Source organism: Sprattus sprattus (assembly GCF_963457725.1).
Source record: "Sprattus sprattus genome assembly, chromosome: 10".
In the NCBI taxonomy this organism is placed as follows: Eukaryota; Metazoa; Chordata; class Actinopteri; order Clupeiformes; family Clupeidae; genus Sprattus; species Sprattus sprattus.
Window position 1 is genome coordinate 23,501,316 of NC_137908.1, and position 26,388 is coordinate 23,527,703.

Sequence of the window (26,388 nt, forward strand, 5' to 3'; positions counted from 1 at the left end):
CCACTGAGCACAGAGAGAGACGAGACCACTGAGCACAGAGAGAGACGAGACCACTGAGGACTGGCGACGACGACTAACAGAGTGTTGGCAGGCTGATCAATGCGCACTTCATCACACCATTGAATGCGCTGGGTAATTTCAGTGACGCACGCCTTTGATGAGCTCCCCAAACGAGTGCCATAAAGCAGTCATAATTCTCCGCTGCCTCATGTTAATGACAGTGTTTTGCTTGACGTGATGCTCTCCTCTCCGCCGATTTAGCGCCGACCCTTGGAGTGCTGAAGCGCGGTAATCTGAATTCTAGGAGTGCTTTCGGGGTTTAGGAGACATCATAATCAACTTCCTGTTTGCCAGTGTTGGCCCTGCCGCTCAAGACTGGCAGTGTGCAGGAACAGCAGTAGCATTGGGGCTCATTACCGCAACGGGAGACAAGACAGGAAGTCTGTAAACTTGTTTTGTAGTGGGTCCCCTGGAAGTGACAAACGTCCCCCTCGGTGAAACTGCTTTTCCTAACCAAGGCAGACAGAAGCGTATAAAAGTCACTTCACTTCACTCTGAGGAAAAACTCTCTATTGACCCACCTTAGAGTAGAGTGCTAATGAAACTGGGGACGCTGTCTGAAATGAGCTGTCACACTTTCATAACAATCGATGAGTCCATTTTCATGCCATTAATTGCTTTAGAAATTGCGAAGCGTGGGGCCCTCAGGCTGTTGACGCGACTGAGTCAATCACTCTAAAATGAGCAAAGTGGCCTCGGAGGCTTGTCTCCTAGACAAGGGGACTATTGGGTACATGCTCCAGCCATGCCGATGATGAACCGTCACATAAGCTACAAGCTTTTTTCTGCAGCAGGACGTGTCACATCCACAATAACAAATGCCTCCATTTTGGGCCGTCATTAATTGATAAACAATGGAGAAACACAGGCCCAAGGCTGTTTATGAGGCTGGCTCAATCACTTTCAGTGAGAGAGAGAGAGAGAGAGAGAAAGAGGGAGAGAGAGAGATACAGAGAGAAAGAAAGAGAGAGAGAGAGAGAGAGAGATATGGAGGGCCAAAGGGACAGCCTGCTGGATGAGGGACTGCTGGAGAGATTCTGCGTGGTCGCCACGGTGATAAAGCACCAACAGATAGGCAGCGGCAGTCGTGGCGACGGAGGCGGACGTGCTCAGACAGCAACCAGGCTCCAGATGGCTGCTGCCTCAAAGTGACGCGGACAGACTAAATAAACAAAAGTGATGGTGACGTGGTGTGGCGTAGCGGGGTGTAGTGTTGGTGTGCTGCTCTATGCTTTGCCGTATTTGACTTATCTCCCCATCCGCACTGTGACAGAGGAAGGAGCAGGAGGAGCAGGAGGAGGAGGAGGAGGAGGTGGAGAGCGCCATCTGGGGTTGCAGATGTCCCCCTGCAGTGTCCTCTGTTTTTTCCTCTATTTCTGTACCTCTTTCTACCTTATTTAGTCATTCTTTTCCTTCCCGTCTCTCCCCTCCCCTCCATATCTGACTCTGGCCGAACACCTTAGCCTTTTCATCTCTCTCTCTATCTCTCTCTCTCTCTCTCTCTCTCTATATATATATATATATCTCTCTCTCTCTCTCTCTCTCTCTGTTTCTCTCTCTTTCTCTCTCTCTGCTCTGTGACTCTGTCCGTCCTCACTGTCTTTTTGTGTCTCTCAGTGACCTCTCTTGTCCCCTCTTTCACTCCCTCTCTCTTTCTCCCTATCCCTTACCCCTTCTCCCTTTCTCCCTAGAGGCATGCTGACTGAGAGGCATGAACCCTGCTGCAGTCATGCCGATGTGGCACGGCGCAGGGCAGGGCAGGGCACACACTGGCATGACTCATGCCAGCTGTCTGATGCCCGACCAATGCTGGACATCATTCGAGAGGACGGTGAGTGTGTGTGTGTGTGTGTTTGTGTATCTGTGGCAGGCAGAGACACTCCAGAGCTGGCCATCATTCTAGACACAATCGCTAATGGTTAGAGTCCTAGTGTGTGTGTGTGTGTGTGTGTGTGTGTGTGTGTGTGTGTGTGTGTGTGTGTGTGTGTGTGTGTGTGTGTAAATATGTGTGTAAATGTGTCAGGCAGAGCCACTCCAGAGCTGGCCATCATTCTAGTAGACACAATCGCTAATGGCTAGATTCCTAGATTACCTTCCGTGTTTGTGTGTGTGTTTGTGTGTCGCAGGGCAAACGAACAAGACATTGAGCGAGATACATCAGTGGCCTAAGGTTTGTGTGAATGCGTGAGCAACAAAGAGTTTATGTGTGTGTGTGTGTGTGTGTGTGTGTGTGTGTGTGTGTGTCTGCGTTGGCCTCTCTCTCCTCCCACCCTAACAGAGCATTGACCTGCTTGGCCCAAGGCTCTTCCCTCACCCTCAAAGATGAATCGCATCAGACGCTTAAGCAAGCTGACATCACACCCCCCATCACACCCCATCAACACACAGGGCAGAAGGGATCTGCATTCCACCTTTGAAGGACTGACTCTCTCTGACCAGCCACATATCATAGTCAAGGAGCTTAGATAGACAGATTGTGAAACAGAGAGAGAAGGGAGAGCCAAAGCATGAGAATGAGAAGAGGAACCGAGAGAGAGAGAGAGAGAGAGAGAGAGAGTGAGAGAGAGAGACAGAGAGAGAGAGAGAATTGACACAGAGTGCGGGGTTCACACTTAAATGCACGTGTTGCACATAGTTTGACAAGATCTCTGCTGATAGGAAATGAAAGGGAGGGCCCTGCAGGCTATGTTTACTGAGGGGAAGAGTCACGTCACAGGACAAGCTTGTTTTACCCCACTGCAGAACATTAAGTTCTTATTTTAGTTTGGGGTGTTTGGGGGGGGGGGGGGTTGTTGCCTTGCCCTGACCTGTGGAGTGACCTTAAGGGGCTTCTCTGCATTCAGTGCTACTGCATAACAGGCAAATAAGACACATCTAAATAGAAAAGGAATCAGAGTCAACTTTTCAACACAGATATAGTCACTGTTGGGCATTACTAAACTGTTGTAGTTGTGGTTTTCCAGTCTTATCCATTAACTAATTACTACTGGTGTATCATTATTCAATTCAATTCAATTCGACTGGATTCAATTAAAACAAATGCTTCTGAAAGAACAAAGTTACTGACATGCACTTCAGTCACCCTAGTCAGTAGCTTCACTTCTCAGGTCGTATCTCTTGGCAGCACATGCTGACACGTAGGGTGTTTCCACATTGAGAATTCCCTGCGATCCTCATCACGACTTAGACAGTTTTAGATTCCATGCAGTCCAATATAATTTCATAGACTTGAACACAGCATCAAGTTTCAAATATCTTCACTCACGAATAGAAGTAGACTTTCCTCAACTGCTTGTGGCATAAGTAATGTCTTAAACTGCAAGTAACTAGGCACATAAAAACTCAAATGTCAAAAATGCAATTTTGAGAGCTTGAAGTTAAATAAATTGAGACCTTTTTGTCAGTGAGTAATGAGAGCAGAAGAGTTCTTCAGGACCTACCTCGCTGAGATCTGCCGGCAGCTTAATTCAGCACTCAGACGGTCAAGAGAGGACCTGGAGACAGTGCCACAGGATCCGTTAACAAACTACGATTAGCCTCCCTTTTTCTCTCTCTCTCTCAATCTCTCTTTCTCTCTCTCTCTCGCTCTCCTTTAAGGAGTGCGCTGCCTGGCGAGGGCACAGGCGAAGCCTGGCTTATCTACCCATCTGGCAAAAGGCGAGAGAGGGAGTTAGCGAGCGTCTGAAGGAGGGAGGGAGGGCACTCTCAGACCAGACACTGAGGCTATTGAGTGGCACAGAACCCCTCCCAGGGCAGGCCTCTTCACCGCTACCTGTGCTAGCGCCAGCTAGTGTCGTGTCGCGGATGCTGTTTGACTTGGCTCAGCGTGAAGGATGCCTTTCTGCTCCGTGTGTGCTGGAGTGTGTCTTAGAGTGTCAGGGCTTGACTGAAATGCAGAAGTGTTGGAACCAGAGGCATGACGACTTTGTGTGTGTGTGTGTGTGTGTGTGTGTGTGTGTGTGTGTGTGTGTGTGTGTGTGTGTGTGTGTGTGTGTGTGTGTGTGTGTGTCACGGTGAAGGAAGAGGGTGTGTTCCCTGGTTGTGTAACAGCTGATGGGTTTGTCTGATTCAGGGCTAAATATGTCACTCAGATAGAGATCAGCCCCGTTCTTGGGTTTCATTAGACACAACAGGCCCACATGAAAGTGCCCTCTGAGACTCAGGGTGACCCAGAGAGCCATTAGCCGCTAACACACTCCCTACACAGGGAAGATGGGGCCAAACCTGACAATTAGCTAAAGGGTAAAAAACGGTGTCTGCTTTAACAAGAAACAGTATAATTTTTCTTAGTATGTGTCTCGCATCTCATGAATTCCAGCACTTATATCTATTCGGATTGAAAGAATGCAAGTCCCACACCGTAAAAGCATGTCTGTGCGTTGCAGTAGGCTGTCGTGAAGTGCCGGACCGCGAATGTCAACCATTCATTTTGGTTAGCCGGTTGTCAATGGAGAAGCCTCGTTCCTGCACATAGGTAGGCCAGGAACAATCCAGTAGCTAACAGGGTGAGAGGGAGGCCCTAATCTTGGAAGAAAGGAGAGGGGGAGAGTTTCATTATCATCCGTTCTGCATGTGTGCAAACCGGATGACAAGGCATAGAGAAAAAGAGTAAAGACCTCGAGGGAGGGAGGCAAAGAGAGACAGAGAGAAGGACAGAGATGGAGAGAGCAGAACAGGAAGAGAGAACGATAGGCTGAGAGGTAGAGGGAGACAAAGCGAGAGAAGGAGAGGCAGAAAACTAGAGGGACAGACAAATAAAAGAGACAGACCAAGATATGGGGAAAGAATGATCTGCCCCTTTCTGTGGAAGCAATCTTGAGTCTGAATAGGTGGCAGTTCAAACAATCCATTTTATTTTTTACCGCATATGGTAACTTTCACCCACAATTCCTTTGTGAGCCCCTCCATTGTACGGGCCACTTCGCAGTCATGGCCATTTCTCTTCAGCACCAATGGAATGTTGCATATGAAAGACCATGAGCGATAAAATTGGATCTCTGGCATGGGATGGGTTCTGCAGATCATTTCCTATCTATGGGAGCGAATAGAGAAACGCAGAGCAGAGCAAGATAACCGCTGGGCGTTTCCCCCAACGACAGCACGATTGTTTCCTCACTGCTCCACACCATCAATAACTTGGCACTCTCAAAACAAGACAATCAGGAACTACAATATGATAAGCATTAAAAAAAAAAAAAAATGGCTGTGGTTAACAGATTAAACGGAACTCCATGTTACATAATAATTCTTGCATCTGTTCTACATTAACCTGAATTGTCTAAAATCAGTTCCTTGTAGGAGGATTAAGCCCTCGATATACGCTGCAGCACCTATCTGTTCGAAATGCTGTCAGTAATGTTGTCTCACATCATTTTATGAAAATAGGAACAACTAATACGCCACATGGGATAAAGGTGCAGTATATTTGCACTTTTGCTGATGATGTCATTTAATATTTATTCTGACAAAAGATAGCATTCATAGGCAAAGACGATATTCAAGATGATTATGATTCTTAGCATCCCCTTCCCAAACTGAACTGCAATTTCAAGGGTGACACAGTGCGAAATTATTTCAAATTGGATTTGGCACTCAGTTCATGAATACCAATGAGTTTGTATGGCACGCATTAATGTGGCTGTTCCACAGAAATGTTTGACAATAATAAGAAGGTGCTGAGAAGATTTCATGCATTAAGAGACAAGAGGACAAGGAGGAATCTAAAGGTCAAACACCATCTAAGTGATTCATGCGAGCCGTACACATCAAGTTAAAACACTTGATCTCACATTGCGCATTAGAGACAAAATAGAGAGAAACCTTGAGGAGGGAGACAGATTGACAAGCTCTGCTTTCAAATGCCAGATGAATCTCTACGAAAAAGACCATAGCCCAGACACAGTGTAGAAAATACATACAATAACATTGACACAGGAAAATATCTGCCTGCTCTGTGGGAAGCAAACTCACTGTACTTGTCCATATGCATTTTAGTTCACTCTCTAAACAAAACATGTAAACAGAGCCAATGCCTAGCAACACGCCATGAAAACGGCTAATAACCGTCCATTAAAAACGTGCCAGCTCGGCTTTAAATTGAAATAAACAATTTGTAGCTGGTTGTAACACTTTGCATGTTCTCATGCAACTTTTGAATTACGCAAGAGGCTAGTCGCATCTGGGAGCTGTCAGCATTAACCTTTATGGGCGCCATGAAGCGGGTTTGCAAGCTCTCTCTCCCTGCATACCAACACTTCTGGGCTTGGGTGCTTCCAGGTTTATAGGGCAGGGAGAAGTATTTTTAAAGGGTGTGTTCTGCACGTCCATGTACGGTACGGAAGAGCCTCTCTCATTACGCAAAAGTTGCCACTGACCTTTCGCTTCAGGGGCTGTCAGAGATTACTTAAGTGTGTGAGACTCCCCCCTGTTTGTGCTGGACGGGTAACACTCCTCCAGGCTATGCGGACACAAGCTGAGACAGGAATCTGTCTTAGTCTTACATCCCACATACCAAACAGTTAGACCTCTTTAATATCGGCAAGAGTTGAGTAAGACTGCAAAAGCAAGCAAAAGAGGGAGACATCTGCTTTCAAGGAACCAGTGTAAAAACAGATGAAAACTCATTTCACTGCAGAGGGATGCCTCTAAATATTAGTACACGATGATGAACAAAAGGTTGTTAAGACCAGCACAGAGGGAGAAACACACTGCCATACAGCCAATACAGACGCAGAGTCATTAGGCTCCAGGGAGGCTGTGTGCCACGCGCTGGAGGGTGCCCACTGATCTCCGTCCCCTCGAGGCCTCGCTCTGCATGAGCCTGGGCTGATGGATGACTCATCCGTGTGTGAGTCAAATCAGCGTGCTGCTGCACTGGTCATAATTATCTTCCTGACCCACTGCTCATCAGGGGCACGTGAGGGAGAGTGGCGACTCCAGATAAATATAAATACCCCTGGGGGCAAACACACTGCCACTCTTTTTCTTTATCTCTCCCTCTCCTCCCCTCTGGCTGTCTGGCTCTCTTTGTCCCTCTTCTTGTAGTCTTCAATCCATCCCTCGCTTCCTTCTTTCTCTCTTGGCGTTTACCAGAGAAGCAGGCCAGATGTTTTGAAAACATGATGCATCAGACAGTCAGAGGATATCCTCCTTCATCTCAGGCCTTTCCTCGGTCTTGCTCTCTCCTTCCCCTAACAAAGAACCTCATTAAAGCTGTTTGTTCTTGGTTCTGCCAAAACACATTTTCTTTCCACAGTGGCTCCATAGACGCCATCTGACCCTGGACTTATGTTGACCCGCGTGGCCCTAATCTAGCGCCAATTTGGCAAGACTCAGAGCCGAGTCTGAGCCACACCAGGGCCAGACCTGACCACGCAGCATCCACGGCTATATTCGGCGGCACAGAGCAGGCCCCAGAGCAGCGGTTAGCTTAGAGGTGTCCATTTCCTCTACAGATGGGCGTGACACCTGGATAGAGGCAAGGGCACCACATTTCCCAAAATAGCTTGTGTAACGTGATTAGTGCACAATTCAACTGAATGCCGCCTTGCCTTCCACAAGGGATGCAGCCAAGCACACACACACACACACACACACACACACACACACACACACACACACACACACACACACACACACACACACACACACACACACACACACAAACCACAGCTGAATGATAAATCAGTCCAAACGATTTAAGAAGGCGATTTTGATTTTGTTTTTGATCTGCAATTATGGCACAACGGGAGAGAGTGTGGTCACAAACAACCCTGCCTGTAGAGACATTACTCATGCACTTACAATGCTCTATTAACACATCACAAATGTTCAGTCTCATAAATGGAAAGGCAGCACTCAGCACCTAAAACGCATCCACGACCACACAAGTACAGACAGACAATGGCTTTCTCAAACGTGGAATTACGGGATGTGTTTGTCAACGTGATTTCTCAGGAGAAGCCTCCACTGAGCCTGAAGGGGGAACATATTGTTTGGAAAATGTCTTCACCCACGCAAGCAGACATCATGGCATGCCACTCATTCCATGTATGTTTGCTTTTATCTGCTCTTTGCCAGGTTGGATCAGCAGAGGAATGCTGAAACTAGAATAATATTCCCCCAGAACATACAAAATGACATTGGCTCAGATTCTGGAATAGGAACGTTATTGTTCTGGAACGTTATTGTTCTGGTAACGTTTATTGTTATTATTATTATTGTTGTTTTTGTTGCTTCCTCTTTGGGGCCTGAGGGCAGGTATTGTAAATGGTGCGTCTCAACATGTCCTCTCAACGGGCAGCTGAAATGGCCTGTCAGGTGTTGACAAACTAGACGTGCTCGAGCACTTCTCTGAAACCTTCCCTTCCCTGCGGCGCTCTTTCTCTTTCACTCTCTGTCTCTCTTTCTCTTACTTGTGCTCTCTCTCTTTTCATTCCTTCATTCTCTCACCTCACAGACAAGGTCACATGGTACACATTCACACACACACACACACACACACACACACACAAAACCCACCTTTGCCAACAAAAACACATACACATGCACGCACACACACACACACACACACACACACACACACACACACACACACACACACACACACACACACACACACACACACACACACACACACACACACACACACACACACACACACACGGCAGAGAAACACAGACAATACATTTCTGAAAACTCATTCCTACAGCCAGCACTACGCAGTGCATCTGTCAGTTATATCTGGAGCCCTTCCACAAGTTGGAACTCAACAGTGGCATATTACCATCAATCAAACAAAGCACATTTGCTGGAGCTCTGGCAGCAGGAGAGATGCAATGCCACTAAACGTAACTTTCCTGTCATAACCTCCGGCCCTGGCAGTCTCTCAACCACAGCCAAGACTGACAGTAGAGATCAAGGGTGGGGGATGGCACACTTCACCCTATAGATTTGCATTCTCTATTATCTCCTATTATATATTTTTTACTTAAATCTCTTTGAGTAAATGTTTCTGTTAAACTAAGAAATGCAAAAAGTCTCTGTATCTGGATGTTGAGGGGGTTTGAGGAAGGGGGTTTCCATCGGGACACATGTGTCTTCACTTGTGGCCACGTTGACAGATGGCCAGGTGGTGACTCACAGGTTGTGTGCTCCTCCAGACCCAGCCAGTCCTAATGACCCCCCTCTGCCTTGTTTTCATGACACGCACTGCTGTGGAATTCCTCTTTAGATGTTCCAAGTTCCCAATTCCAAGGTTCCAAATTCCAAAAGGAACAGAGTGTCCAATTTAACAAGGATTTGTTTTCCTTCCTGGAATGTGCAGGATGTTGCAAATATTGCATTGATTATCTTCTGGTTATTTATTGACAGCACAAACAACTAAACAAGTGGCAAATGTCCATTAAAGACACTACTACAATTCCTCTACAAATGTCCACTACAATGTCCAAGACAGATCAATGGATCAAAACTAATTCATGAATTTAGGGGCCAAAGAAGCCAAATAAATATCTTCCCAGAGCAAACTGAAAACCAAATTAGTTTTCTCTACCTGTCAAGGTGACTGTATGCATGGAGGGTTTCTATTGCAAACAGCCACACTGAGACTCTAGAACGTGGATCTGATCTCCACGAGACAAAGACAACCCGGTTCACCAGCAGTCAGCCCCAGGAGCAGCTTGGCAAGCGCACAGTAGGGGCATGGGTGGAATGGAAGCTTTTCCACAGCTACACAGGGAAAAAGCAGCTCACCCTTTCCTTGGCTAAAGTCAGGAAAACACAGGGTTCAACTCCAAGGCACCAGCACAACAGAGTGTCTTTAATGAGACAGTAAATACCTGGACTTTTACAAGCAGTTTTTATGACAGACTTGGTTTGGGTTTGTGTATATCATTGTTGTTTTCTGGTATCAGTAATAACAAACAACAATTTATTTTAATACAATAAAAAATCCATATACAGAGTAAAAATACTTTCCTACATTATTAAACGTAAATTTTGTGCATCAACTTCCAAATATCTCAGCCACCAGTGCCAGTTTTCCTCTAGGTTACAACCAGGCTTGGACCAGAAGCTGGAGTGGCTGTGAAACTGCACCGAGGTCAGTTCCCCCAAGGAGCCAATGGGAAGAGCCAATGGAGGAGCCAATGGGAAGAGCCAGTGGAGGAGCCAGGAGCAGATTGTTGGCCTCCTCATCAGTGGAGAGTCCCAGTCATACAATGGTCCAATGGACAAAGAATCCCTCAGTGTCTTCACTGCACCAGGGCTCAAGCACCAGGGCTGAAGAAGACCTTAAATACTGTTCTGGTCACTGCCACCAGGCTGTGCTAGTATGAGTTGGGGTTGTGGCACAGGTGGTATGGCTAGAAGCAGCGGCACGCATTCTTAGAAACAAAAGCTGTGTAGAACACAGAACGGTTCTTCTGGTTTCTCTCTTAGTTATAGCCATTAAGGTTTGTTGAATAGGCTAGTCATCTTTCCTCCAGTAGCACAAGATGAAGAGTATTTTTTTTCCACAAGAGTGAGCTATTCTATCTGTTCCAGGCTTACCAAAACGCAAAAGAGGGAGAACAAAAGCATGTTGAAACACATTATTCATTCTAAACCTGACACACTAAATATGAGGACGTAGGGATTATCAAACATTTGGGATTAAGTTGGTGCCAAGAGGGATGAAAACTCATCGGCATGATTTAGGGATGGGTTCTACAGTCATCGACCTCCCACTCGGAGAATCCACTGGTAATCCACGGGCAGACTTTTCAAATTCCACTTTCAGAATCCATTTATGGAAAGCGCAAAATGCCTTTCAACTAAATGTTAGGATACTGTAGACAACGGCTCTTATCTAGTATTGTGTATTACATTTAAATAAATGAGTGCTTAACATGGAGTTCCAGATAACAGCACAAACAGTACTTTGCTCATGTTAGCAAGTGCTTTTCTCTAACTGACGTTAATGAATGCAATCATGAATAGATTACTGTGTTTACACCAACATGATTCTCAGACCACCCAAGTCATTGATAATTATAATTCCATTACAGCTATTCAAGTAGAATAACAAGCACTTATTCATATCAATGCAATTACCCAAAGGACAGAGCTTCTAGGATAACCACTGAGATGTATCCCAATGTCCATGTGTTAATATCCCCATTAGGGTACATATTACAAAGAAGGCAGTGAAGACATCACACACAACCACATGTATGAGCCACACTGAACACACCTCTTCTTTTGAAAAGTGCTGTTGGGGGAAAACAGGTGGGGTGTCATTCTCTTTTGTCGGCACATTCAGAATTGAGTCAACCGCTCTGCTCAGGAGAAACCACCACTTAGGTAACTGAGTGACCGCTATTAGGGAGCTGTTAAGGCTTGTGGGGATGACTCACACACAGGAGAACTCAGTGACTGCTCTGGGATGAGCGTGTGTGTGTGTGTGGATGGTACCCTGAACGCTGTTGCATAGTTGACGCTTTTAAGTGTTCAGGGCTGTGATTAAGTGGCTCGCCGGGCACAGACACCAACACACGGATGCATTCATGGGTGGGAGCCCAAGCCACAAGTCTTGAACTTTGAATGTTTACATGTACATTGAGGGCGCCGGCAAAAACAAAACACCGATGTCTTCACAGCTCGGAACTGGGAAACAAAAAGCCATAATGTTTTGACTACGCATGAGGGAGGAAAAGGAGGACACTGTATTTGGAGATAGTCATCTGGAAGTGAACTCCGACCAGGTCTTGTGTTTGGAGCTAGTCTTCTGGAAGTGAAATCAGACCTGGTCCCTGGAGACATGACACACGAGAAATGTGTTTGGAGCTAGTCGTCTGGAAGTGAACTCGGACCTGGTCCCTGGAGACATGACACAGGAGAAATTCGGTGCAAACACTCAAGCAGAAGGATGCTACAGGACCGACCCCGCTGCCTAGTCCCTCTGCCATGATGGACCCTAAACCCCCCAAAAAAGGTTTCCGGAGAAGAAATCAGCTTTGTCTGATTTAAAAAAACAAAACTACACAAGCCTCCCGGCGGCATAGCCCAGACGATCCTGATTCGTAAGCACCAAGGATTTTGTCGTTTTTTCTGCATTATCTGATACAACTCCAGATTACCTCCTCATAATCTTACTCAACTGATCCTTCCCCCTCTGAGACAAAAACAAAAAGCCCACCCCCCCAAAAAAAGAAAAGGCAAAACGGATAGTGTCTCTCGGTACCAGAGAGATAGTGTGTCTGGGTACCAGAGAGATTCTCTCATGATTCAGGCCTTATATGCACCGACAGGTATCAACAAGGTAGGAGGCAAAGGATGAGCTGTGTATCCATGCGCTTCAAAAGTTTGGAGATAAAATATCTGAAAGAATGATAGGGAAGATCAGAGAGGCATTCACATTACAAAAGTCTTAGAGCCCACAGTGAGTGTGAGAGAGAGAGAGAGAGAGAGAGAGAGAGAGAGAGAGAGAGAGAGAGAGAGAGAGAAAGAGAACAGATGCATAGGTACTGTACACGTTTCCCCTTCCTTAAACAGGAACAGGGGAGCTCAGGCACATGATCATTTTGCTGAACATGCTGACGCCAGCCATATGCACCAGCGCGGTAAAAAAACACCATCCCAGGACAGGACTGCATACCAGATCAAAGCAATGAGTCTGTTCCCTTCCCCAAACTCTGCAGAACCCCATGCTGAACTCGGAGGGAACCCGAGCAGTAGGAACACAAACAGCCAGCGCACCCTCAGCACTACACCAGTGTTACGTCACGTATAAACCGTCACAGACCAGCAGAGACTCTTTCTATTACATTCTCTGTCTATCTATTTTTTTTTTTATAATACCTGTTTACTATAGATTTTGCAATTCCTCTCCATTGGAAATGAAGGAAACTCAAAGTCAAGCTTCTGTGTGTCTCCATCTCTAAGTCTTTCAGTCTTTATCTTTATGTATTCTACATATCGTGCTCAATCCTTCTCTTTCTCTTTCGTATGAATGAACGCTCTATAGGCTCCAGGATTGTTCTGTCTGCCTGTTCAGCGTACTAAGCAAATAGCACTGTGTCCTTAAGCAACACTGCATCAGTCAGGATGACATCAGACTACAGGAGAGAGGCAGCGAAAGACGGAGAGAGTGAGAGAGAGAGATAGAGAGAGAGAGAGGAGGAGGGAGAGAAAGAAAAGAGAGAAAAAGACTACGTGCCCCGACAGCTGCTAGTGCTGCATTCTGCCCTGCTAGACGCCTGCCTTGCATGCTGCTGCTGCAGAGGAGGCTTAACAATATCAACAACAAAACAACAACAACAAACAACAACACACAAAAACACATGCTCCCCAAGACCTACCTCTAAACTCACTCACTCTGTATTCCAGCTGACAACACACACCCCACACAAGCGTCACGTCACTTTCAGCTCTGGTATGTGAAGATCACAGATGACGGGGTTAGAGCGAGCGAGCGAGCCAAGCCACGCTGCTGTGCAGACGGAGGCAGACACAGAGGCAGACCGAGGCAGCACCCGGCAGCTGAGCGGAGCGCTGGAACGGTGCACAGCTGGGCTTTTCAGCTGGAGCTCCTCATAGACCTGGATCCCAAGCGCCTCCCTCGCTAATCGCCTCGGTCAACTAGAGCACTGAGGAGGAGGAGGAGGAGATGGGCCCAGCCTTCTCTCTGCCCCCTCCCTTCTTCTCTCTCTCTCACTCCCTCTCTAGCTCACTCTCTCTCTCGCTCTATCTTGCCTCATCCCTCCCCCCGCCACTCTCCTCTCCTCTCTCTCTTTTTAACCCCACCCCCTGTCCCAGTCTCCTCCCTCTTGCCCTCTCTCTCACTCTCTTCCTCTCTTTCTCTCTCTCTCTCTCTCTCTCTCTCTCTGCTCTAATCAGCAGTGTCCGCTGATGGTGCCTGTGTCTGTGTCCTGGCTCGTGATGCAGTGTTGCAAGGTCAGTATTTGTTTGGCTCACACAGCCAACTGATAGAGAGAGTGAGGCTAGCTACACGCTACAACAGCAGCAGCAGCAGAAGGAGAGAAGGATGGTAGAGAGAAGGGGGTACAGGTACTCTGACCCAAACACCACCCCCCTCCCAGATGCAGCACTGCCAAAACCTTCTCCCTAGACTATCCCAGGATATAACCACAGGGGATTACAAGAAACATGGCCACTGATACAGGAAGTGAAAAATTAGATGAAAGGTCACAAACACAGCCAGCCTTGCTCAGCACAACCACAACTTAAGCACTCAATTCTTGCTGCTAGCTGCTATTCCTAGTGAACAATAAGGTCTACTGGGTCCACTCTGGGCAACCATAACCTGAGCACCCTTGACAGCACACGCAAGCTAGCCAGTACTCGCACGATTCACAGTGTGTTATAAATAAAGCTGGGCTGACCTGGTCCTCCGGCGCTCAACAGGCGTGGCCCAGGAGTGACTGACTTACCTGAGAGGCATCGGTATCCTCACGCTGGTCACTGGAGGGATGAATCACTTCCTGGAAGTTTGCCCTGGCCTTCTCTGGCACCCTCGGCTATGTCCCTATCGCCAAGGTGGCAAGGCATCGGTTCCACACGACTGCCAGGTGCCTGAGTGTGTGTGTGTGTCATTAATGAGCCCGATTGTGTGCTGAGGGCTTAGAGGCTGTGTGTGTGTGTGTGTGTATGTGTGTGTGTGTGTGTGAGTGTGAGTGTGTGTGCTCACTAGCCCCCGTGCGCTCTTAGTTGGCTACAGGATTAGCGATAATGGGATTTCTCAGAGTGGGATGCCTCTAGCAGGTGGTGTCCCCGATTAGCTCAAGTTCGGCTTTGCTTCTAAAAACCATCACGGTGCAGCTAACCCTTCCAATACCAAGCCCCCTGGCTTTGAGTAAACATTCACTTGGCACAGTTCCAGGCAACGTGGGGAATAATTCCCACGCCCCACCTGAGACACACCAATACACCGCTCACACTCACCCCTGTGTGCGCTCTACACAAGCCCATTACTCAGGTCCACCTTCGTTAGCACAGTCTCAGAAACATTGTCTTAGAGAATCTGCACTGTAAATTGTCATTATCAGTCAGTGATCTGATCATGTCTTGTCCCATCTCTTCTCAGATTCAAAGCTCTTTGCAGTGTTGCTCTCACACACTCACTGGGCCAGACCAGCAGTGTCTCAGTGGTGAGTTCACAGGAAATGATTCCCCGTCATAAGGTAAATAAACAGTGTGTTACTGAGTGGAGAGCTACCTCGGGGCAGGAGTATGAGGGAAGCAGTGCTCCATGCAAGCTCTGGAATAGACCCCATCAATGACGGCCCAAATCGCCATCACAACACCGCTAATCTGATTTCCATGGATACCGGGAGATGAGGAATGGTAGCAAAGAGAGCGAGGAGAGGTGTGAAGGCACAGTGTGAAATACGGTTCCTCAGGGACAGCCTGAGTGTGTGTGTGTGTGTGTGTTTTTAAGAATGAGAGTCACACTGGGAAGAGGAACACATTTATGCATAACTATGCATGCATTTGTGTGTGTCTGTGTGTGTGTGTGTGAGCACCAGCAAGTGAGAGTATTTAAATGGCTTTTGTTTGTGCATATGTAGATCTGGTGCATGCATATGTGTATGCATGTCTGTGAGTGTGTGTGTGTGTGTGTGTGTGTGTGTGTATGGCAGCTGGAAGGGGCTGGCAGAAGACAGGCACACTGGGTCTCTTGAATCACATCACAGCTGCTGACGCCACACACCTCTTTTTCATCCCAACTCTCTCACCTCTGGTCATCTGGGAGCCTTCTGGCAGACACACACACACACACACACACACACACACACACACACACACACACACACACACACACACACACATACCGTAGCAAACACACACACAGTCATAAATCACAGGGGAGTGTGACAGAGAGCCAGACTAGGATGACTTTGTCAGTGTAGACCATCAGTTTGCCACAGTAAGACTACTTAAAACAAAGTAGCTTGTCACCCAATCACTTAGACTGATATAGGACCAGGGGAAGTGTAAAATACTCACACATGAACACACACACACACACACACACACACACACCCACACCCACACACACACATGCATGTGTAGGTGCACATACATGCACACACAGACACTCACTTGTGCGCACACACAAGCACACACGTACACACGTACACACGTACACACACAGACACACACATACATACATACAGGCCAGAACATGAGCAAAATTGTACAGAAATAAATAATGAATAAGAATATTCTACAGAAGTCCATTCAAGCCTTTCCTATACATTTTATTATTTCACTTTTCCAACTCATGTGTATGTTTCTGTGGCATAAACCCATAAACAGAATTGTGCTAGCAGCTAGCATCACTGTAGCATCTCTTACAGCCTGGAAACTCAAGGGCAGACCCAGAGGACTCCTTCATGTACTCCTTTATCAGAGTTTGACCCAGCTCTGTGCTTCACAACACACACCTTCAGCTGAAGAGGCTGAAGTGGCACTGCTGGAGTCTCAGGGGAAACACACACACACACACACACACACACACATATGCACACACACGCACGCGCGCACACACGCACACACATATGCCCACACACACGCATTTATCACACACAGGACTGGACAACCATTTTGCACTCCCATCTGTCTACTTTATAAAAAATGGACAATGGACACAGAGGTCACATCTGACTCCCACCTGAGTTGGACCTCTCTGGACTGGATAAAGAAAGTCTCACAACCTGCGGGATGATGGCCTGGACTCACACTACCTTCGTCATCTCTCCAAGTATCATCAGTTCAAGAGTCTGTGTTCGTCTGTGTTTGTGTGTATGAGTGAGTATACGTGGCTGTGTGTGTGTGTATATATGTGTGTGAGTGCATGTGTGTATGTATGTGTATGCATGTGTTTGTGTGTATTTGTGTGTGTGTGAGTGAGTGTATGTGGCTGTGTGTGAAGGGAGAGTAAGGAATAACCCCGCTGCCTCACACCTCCTGCCAGCTGGCCCTAGGGTTGTTTTGGCGGGGTGTCAAAGAGGCCGAGACAGATAAATGGTCAGATTTATTTTAAGATGGAGGAGAAATTCCTTAAGGCTGTCATCAATGCCTGCAGTTTATCCTCAGAAGATTCCCAATCACCTGATCCAAAACTCCACGCAACACACTTGGAAATTGGCTTGGAAGGCTTTCCCAGGATAAGTGTGTGGGGGTTTATGAGGTAAATATGGCATCACACATGTGGTTGACCTCCACAGAACACAGAACAGTTCATGTACCAACTGAACGCATGTCTAGCAGTAACCCTTCTGGGGATCCAGAAAATATTTAACTATGAGATAAAATTCTCTCAGCTTGGCTGTCTAATCAAGTGAGAAAACAGTTAGTCATTAGTTTCAAGCCAGTAAAAAAAGCCTCACTGATCTCATTATAGGTAAAGGCAATGCTGTGATCTGAGTCATCTGAGTCATTCAAGATGGTGACGAGCTGTTTACCGGTGTGAGGTTGAACGGCTGGTGATCTGGGCGCCGTCAGAACTGCTCCCCTGCCCACCCTTCAGGACTCGTACTCTTCAAAAACCAGGAAATTGGCAGGGAAAACCATAACAGAATTCTCAAACTCTGGTCACACCCTTTTGCAAGTCCTCTCCACCGGCAGACGCTACAGAATCCTGTTTACCAAAACTACCATATGCAGGAGCAATTCGGAGCCTCTCCGAATGCTATCACCCTCATGAATTGCTGACCAGTATTATCTGCTATGCCATAGCCACTTTTGTTTCTTTAGATAGTTATTACACCCTGCTTTACATACTGTGCAAATACTCATGCGACACCTTTTCATTCCCATACATTATTGATTATATGTACATTATTGTGGTTTGCACTACCACCCTGCACCTTATGTATATTGTTCGTCTTTTATATAATCTGTATTTTGGGTGTATATTGCTATGTACAAATTAATTGTGTGAGTTAACTTACTTGGCCAATAAAACTGATTCTGATTCTGTGATGTGTCAGGAGGGGGATTTTTGAGTCACTACTAATGTCACCAGTAGGGGGAGCTGTAATACAGCTTCAACAACACCACTGACTGCAGTGGAACATGCAGAGGGAGGAGAGTGCTCCAATCATTCCTTATAGAATGCATCAGATTTCCAAGAGATTTGTATATTTTTCTGTGATTATTTACATTTCATTCGAACAACCAACAATGCTGACTCTAACACAATGTAACGTCTACAATGATTAAAACACTCTCTTTCTCTCAAGGAACGACACATCCAGGTTTCAGTCAGTTAACATTCGTGGCAAAAGCAGAGAAGGGTTTAAAAATAGATCTTTGACATACAGCTGTATGACAGTGTGTGTAACTCTGTGTCCGTGTGTGTCTGTGTTTGAGTGTGTGTGTGTGTCAACATCAACAAAGCTTTGCTGGACGATAGAATTGCTGTAGCAGGCTCTCACACCAGGCTGGCCAATTAGCAGGCAGCCAGGGAGTCTGGGGAGGCCTCTGATTGGTCGAGACCACTCTCGGGAACTCATTAATGGAGGCTGCCGAATAGAACCTCATCACTGGCAAAACTTCTGAAGACAGTTTGATCAGAGATAGAGAGATAGAGAGATAGAGAGACGGAGAGAGAGAGAGAGTGAGCATATGTGTGTGTGTGTGTGTGTGTGTGTGTGTGTGTGTGTGTGTGTGTGTGGGGGGGGGGGGGGGGTAGAAAGAGAGAGAGAGAGAGAGAGAGAGAGAGAGAGAGAGATACAAAAAAAGTGAAGCTAAAGCATATTGTCAAACTATTTAGGATTTCGGAGACAACAAAAAGGAACATATTTCAATTTAATCAAAAAGATGTCAAGACAGTGGAAGACTTTGTTTACTACTCAACTGCTTTTGATCTATTCTCGGGTTATCTTCTCTCACAAGCACTTTTCATTTGGGGAACATTGTATAAATGGGTGAAAAAAACCCACAAAGATCCTGGAGAAAAGATCAATCATTCCTGTTCTAGACCCAGGCTTGAATTTCACATTCATCCTTTCTCTGCTCGAGACATACGCAATTACCTCAGGAGAGGTATAAATGAAAACGTCAGGTAGAAGAGCTACCGCACCTTCTTAATCTGTATCTGAGAATACAGAATTGATTTTGCAAGTCTAACCGCTCGCACATACACAAACACGCACACAAACACAAACACAAACACACACACACACACACACACACACACACACACACACACACACACACACACACACACACACACACACACACACACACACAGAGTCTACAACAAGTGCATCTCTCCAAACCCTGATCTTCTGCAGAGTGATGTCATGTGTCACTCTTGGGGGTTGGTAGTCAAGGGGTGGGGGTACCAGGCAGCTGTTGGACCATCATGACCCCCCACCTTTATAACTGCCTCAACACAGGTTCAGCCCTACCACAAAGTAAGAGAGGGATGTATGAAAGGGAGGGAATGTGAGACACAGACATAGAGAGGGGAGGGAGGAGAGAGAGAGAGTGAGGAGAGATAGCGAGAGAGAGAGAGACAGACAGACGCGCCACTCGCTGCCCTCAGAAGTGGATCGCCTGCCCAGGCCCCGCTGTGCCCACGCTCAGGGTGTGTATTATGTCATTTGTTTACACGGTGCCTGCCGCAGAGCGCCAGCTTTAATGACTGTTTACAGGCCACACTGACGCACTCGATAGTGGCCTGTCAGAACACTAAGTGCCGCTTTCTAGAGCGCCGATGCCAAGCTCTCGTTTATGAGAGCCGGAGCCTGCGTCCACCCGCCCCCCCCCCCCCCCCCCCCCCCCTCGCCCTCTGTTTGAACGAGCCGGGGGGAAACGCCTGTTAATGAGATTTGGGCGAACAACAGGCGACAGACACAGACCTGCCCCTCCGCTTCTATGAAAGACATCCAGGTTTAAAAAAAAAAAAAAACACGACAGGGAGCGCACACATTTTTGGACAGTAGGATCAGCGTCTGGTCAGAACCGCAGATCACTTCAGCAGGCCCCGAGAGAGGCTCTCCTGCCAGGCCATCTACTGTTCTGGAACCCTGCACATAATCCCCTCTACTACTGTGCTACAAAAGAATACTGGAGTACAGCAATTACTGCTTAACTTGTTGCAATTATCTTTTATTTCCCCCTTTGAGCTTTGACATAAAAATTAACAGTTTTAAATTCACAAGACCGTGCACTTTGTGCAGTTTGTGCGGTTTTGAGGAGAAACTCCCAGAAGTGCTCTCTTGTTTGAACTTCACACCTCTATTTGTTCTGGAGGAACACCAGCACAAAAGCCCTCAAAAGCCCTGAATAGGATCTTTAAAACAATCATCTTCATTGCCCAGCCTCCTCTTAGCACTTCAGCTTTTGTGCCTTAGCGTAGTTATGGGGAAGGCTTATGAGAGGAAGAGGAAACTGGAAATTGACTGATAGTGGCACTATGAGCGAAGAGGGCTATGCCCACCACAAAATGCTAAAATATGAATGGCGGCAGCAGCACACACACACACACACACACACACACACACACACACACACACACACACACACACACACACACACACACACACACGTACATAGACACTATTTCCTGATGCCGGTGACAGCCATTATCTCTTTCATGTCCATTATTAGGGCACTCAAAGCGGGGAAAAAAACGTTGCACTGGCTTGCAAATGTCGTTTAGCCTTCCAGTGGTATCATGTGTTTCATATCCTATTGTCTCGCTAGCATACATCACATGAGGGGCTCTCTTACTCTTAGTGTGACATACTCACAGTCTAGATAAGCGTAGGCATAAGAGCTGCATGTCAGTATGGTTAAAAATGTATATCACGTGTAAGTGCTGAAATGTATATGACAGTATGACAGTTGCACCAAATCAAAGGGAAGTCAATGAGCGAAGGGAAGGCATTTATAATTCCTGGATGTTACTTTAACACCTATATTTATATCACACACAGAAATGTATGGAAAAAGATTTCACAAAGAACACACACACACACACACACACACACAGATATTACAGACTAATTGGACTTTAAAACTGCTTTTCATTAGAGCGGATGGAAGACAGATTGATGTTTGGGGACCACTCACTGTGATCAGGGCTGTCCATTCATTATGGATGGAGGGGGGTGAGGTGGGGGTAGGGGTGCTTCGCCAGCTGCCTTGACTGTATCGACTGCAGCGCCACCCCCCACCCCCCCCCCCCCCCACACACACAGTCCTACTCCACCCTGCACCATCTGCATCTCCCCAAAACACACACACACACACACATACACACACACACACACCCACACACACACAAACACTGCCATCTGAGTCACTGACTGACAGCAATGACACTACTGCACTGATGTAGGCTAATTGCTGTATGTGTTCCAGCTTTGCACCACACACACACACACACACACACACACACACACACACACACACACACACACACACACACACACACACACACACACACACACACACACACACAGACAGCAGAGATCTGTAGAGGTGGTGGACTGGTGTTTGGGTTTCTGTCTGAAGTGTATGCATGCACATGTAAACGAGGTCTACATGTAATAACATTAATACATAAGTGATGTATACACATACTGTAGATTCATTATTTGCATTACTCTACCCATGCACATCAGGGTCTTTGAAATACTGTCCCAATGAAAGAGTTCCATTGATCAAGCACACAAGCAGCATCCAACTTAAGACTGACACTGTGATGTCTCTGAGGATGATGGGGAATTGAGTTTGGCAAACCACCACTGTGACATAGTGGGCATAGAAGTGGCAAAGAAGGAACGAAGACAAGAGAGGAGGATGGAAACAGCAAACACACAGTATGTCTCTTCAGCCTACTGAGCTGGGATTTCGTTCTGTTCCTCTTCTCCATTGCTCTCTCTCTCTCTCTCTCTCGCTCTCTCTCTCTCTCTCTCTCTCTCACACACACACACACACTCTCTCTCTTTCCCTCTCTCACTCTCTCATGAATAATCATGGGTGTCATTACGAGGGATGGGCTTCTTAGCCGGCAGGACTTGCAGATGAGAGGAAGAGGGGGAGAGAGATTGATAGAGCCCAATGCAGATGAGAGAGAGAGAGAGAGAGAGAGGGGAAGAGAGATTGATAGAGCCCAATGCAGATGAGAGAGAGAGAGAGAGAGAGGGGGAGAGAGATTGATAGAGCCCAATGCAGATGAGAGAGAGACAGGGGGGGGGGGAGAGAGAGAGAATGAGAGAGGGGGGGGAGAGATTGATAGAGCCCAATGCAGAGTAATTGATCTGTGGGGCCGTGGTACGCGCCATTGGGCACGCGCCACTCATGAATTCTAAAACAGGCTATAAGACAAAGAGAGAGAGAGAGAGAGAGAGAGAGAGAGAGAGAGAGAGAGAGAGAGAGAGAATGAGGGAGAGAGAGAGCGGGAGAGAGAGAACGGGGGCAGATAGGTGGGTGTGTAGTCAGATCTCCTGAAGAGAAGAGAGGAGACACTTCACAGGGCATTAACAATCAGAGGACTTAAAGGCATGAGCACTGCTCCACACTTGAACAACTTCCCCTGTGGGCTGGATGACGGCTGCTGCTTTTATTTCATAGTCAAAACGTGCTTAATTCAATTTAGTACATAAGAGCTGTAGACATGTAATCAGACTTCACGTTAACATGACAATACCTCCTCATTTACTATCCCCATCTCGCCCCATCTCTCTGTCTCTCTGTCATTATCTTGATCTTATTACCTGATAGTTTATCATTTTTCTGCAGCCCTGAAAAGAGCCGTTTCTTCAAAGCCAGCCCAAATCTGTCACTGGCCCTGGTGAGCTCTTCAAAAGCCTGCCGGCAACATTAAACGAAAAGCTCTGTGCCTGCCACAGCATTGAATCAATAGCCCAGAGATGGTCCTCAGCCGCCCCGGGAGGCAGACCCCTCATGCCCAATACTTAGACCATTACACTCCACACACAGGCTGGATGGACCAGACCGAACAGCATTCAAGTCGAGTCACATTTATTTATGTAGCACCTTAACATCAATCATTTCCTCCATGTTTGAATCCTATAAGGCACTTACAAGACATGGCAAGAGTAAACCCCGGACTGTCACTGTCTGATGTCGGTGTGGTGTGACTCTAGCATAATGTATTAATATAATGACATTTACCCTCACAAAGAACTAGAGGCGTCGAAGGCACATCTGTGGACTGTCGCCTAACACTGCCTACGTCTGGGCCAAAACACTGCCCACCACACACTGCAAAGGTTCAGCCCGACAGCCAACATGCTAGTACATTCTGTGCCTGCGCGAAAGGAAATAACTCCATTTTCCCCTGTTTTCCCCATTTTCACATGTTGAAGGGACAGTCCAATTATCCCAAGGGAAAACACTAACGACACCGATGGCCTCCACCGTCAATCCAACATGCTCAATCGGCCAAAACGCTGCACACAGGGGTCCGACTAGCGCAAACGGCGTGGTACACACAGCAACAACTAGGGCCACAGGCACTCGGCCAAGAGTGTCACAACTAGAGTGCCACAACTGGAGTGTCACAACTAGAGTGCCACAACTGGAGTGTCACAACTGGAGTGTCACAGCTGGAGTGTCACAGCTGGAGTGTCACAGCTTCTGTGGTTGCCAAGACAGACCTCAGTGTCCAATGGAAGTTTAGATGGCTAATGAGTTATACCCCAATACCCAGCGTTTAAAGAACCTCTGTTGGGCTCCAATGGCATCAACAACTAATGGAATGAATCAATGAAATATCACTTGTGAGTTTTGGCTGTGACATGATACATCCAATAATGGATGTTCAGCAATTTCTTCCCATTAACAAAACTGAAAAAAAGTGATGCATGAGCTTTTGAGAAAAAAGGCCTGTTATCTCTGGCCACCACTCCTTCGTTTTCTCTCTCTCTCCCTCTCTCTTTTGGGGTCTGAACCGTGAAGGGAGCAGCATTGCTGTCTGACACTCACACAAAGTGCTGAAGCTGCTTTTAATGAGGCGCCTTTGCTTGCCAAGCGCTGATGTTCACGCCAAAATCAGTGAAAGGAATCTTTGAAAATAATTGCGGAGAGAGAGATAAAGAGAGAGACAGAGAGAGAGGAGACACACAGAGAGAGATAAAGAGAGAGAAAAAGAGAGACAGAGGCCAGAGCATATATCAGAGGGACACATGTCCAGTGTTTTGTCTGCAGGGACTGGCTGAGAACTAATTTTATTTTTCTTTACCATAAAGAACCATGAAGAACCATGTATTTCAGGGGATAGTGACCATCCCCACCACCCCATGCCTTTAAGAGCCCTCTCAGTGCTTCCCCACAATCCTGAACCGGCCCTGGTGTTTAGAAACACTTAATTTACGGTTTGGCATGAAGAGGTGCCATTTTGCATGGAAGTGTGGGTGCTTTGCCCCCTCTCTTCTATCCAGAGCTGCATTTGGATTCTCTCTATTCGAAGAGTTTCCATCCTTCTCTCATTCCTTCTCTCATTCTTTCCCCCATGCCTTCCCCCCTCCTTCCTCTTCTGTCTCTCTCCCTTCCTCTCTTTTAACATGAGAAAAATAAATGTGTGGCGTTTCCTCTCTGGAAGTTTCCACTCCGCTACCCATCGCATTTGACTGCTGGCTGTTTTACAAGCCTAATGATGTTTATATGGGTTACATAATAGCATGGGACTGAGATCATGTTAGAACAGCACTCACTGCTCCGTCTGCTGAAGCTGTGATGCCTCCAATCATGCTGAAAGTCTCGACATTAGGCGGAGAAAAGACTGTGAACGGCCTCTTTTGGGCTAAGAGACGGCTAGGCCACTGAACATCTCACGTCATCACGCACTGGCACTGTCCAGCAGTGGGCTCTGGTAGGGCAGGCAGGAAACAAGATGTGACACTAGGACCCCATGCCAGCGGAGGTCACAGGGACACTAGGACCCCATCTCAGAGCGGAGGTCACAGGGACACTAGTACCCCATCTCAGAGCGGAGGTCACAGGTACAATAGGACCCCATCTCAGAGCGGAGGTCACAGGGACACTAGGACCCCATCTTGGAGCGGAGGTCACAGGGACGCTAGGACCACATCTTGGAGCGGAGGTCACAGGAGCCATTAGTGCAGATTGAGTCTGGCACTCATCCCTCTCACTGGGAGATGCATAAAACATGGCCGCCCAGGGGCGGGAGGCCAGGTGGTCAGCGAGGCGAGGACCGGCCCCTTCTGTGGCCTTCGGCTTCTGACCATGGCCTGGGGTCAAACAGGGGGGTATGGGGTGCGGGGCTTGGGGGGGGGGGGGGAGGGTTCTTTACTCCATAGAGCAGGTCTGGGAGGCGGCGAGTTGGCTTGAAGGCTAGTAAGTTTAAGTTAGGAGACCTCAAATCTCGATTGCCAGCATCCATACAGAGAAATTAAATATGTGCGTGTGTGTACAGGAAAATAAAAATGTTCATGACATACTTTTACGGTACGAATCAGCTGAACTATATGGCGCTTTGATGCAAAATATCCATTTTAGGGCCAGTCCCAAAGCATTCAACAGTGTTCAAAATATTCTTGCAGAAATATTCATGACATGCATTACAGTTAGAGTATTACATGCTGAACACTCATGTTCATCTTGTACTACCCCATGAGTAAAAAGCTCTACACTTCTCATCAGTTGGATACCAAGCAACAGGCTTGCCATCCCAAAACTAAACTCTATCCCATCGAAGTAAATGATACACATACTGTATACCACAGATGAAAATGATTAATTAATACTCGAAAGATGACCCCCTCCCCCCCAAATGCCTCCTGTCCTATTCATTCCTGTGCTGAGGACTTTGGACTATGCAGCCCGACTCGTATTACCTGAGGAAACAGAAACCCTGGGCACTGAAATATTCATTCTGTCTAATTACAGCACTGGCCGATTGACAGGGCAGACTGGCAGGGACAGAGCAGCTCCCCTGATGACCAAAAGCGAACTAAGTACTCAATCCGAATATAGGTTATCCTTCAGATACGACTGGTACAACTGACCACTGTGCACTTCATTTTAGGTAAAATTACCAATCCTCGACATGGGAAAATTTTAAAGGTCTTTATATGTTTATATATAAAGTAATTCTTCTCAGACTGTGGTACCATGGCAAACCACTTTGTCATGAAGGAAACCAAGTAAATCAGGGAGACTGAGCGAGTGGAAACATCTTTCAAAACGTCCATTAAAAAAAAAACACCAATACCACCACTGGAATTTGTGTTCCCGTCAAAAGCCAATTTCCAGTCGGCTCTTCACAGCACCACAACCGCAACCGAGACACGGCGGATGACAAACTCCATTAGGATGACG

The 26,388-nt window shown here is 46.9% G+C and overlaps 1 protein-coding gene across 1 annotated transcript in view; it reads right to left on the reverse strand.

The window, feature by feature from the left end:
* Nucleotides 1–26,388, reverse strand: part of iqsec1b (IQ motif and Sec7 domain ArfGEF 1b) — a 65,907-nt gene that overhangs the window by 38,922 nt on the left and 597 nt on the right. The window lies entirely within an intron of this gene.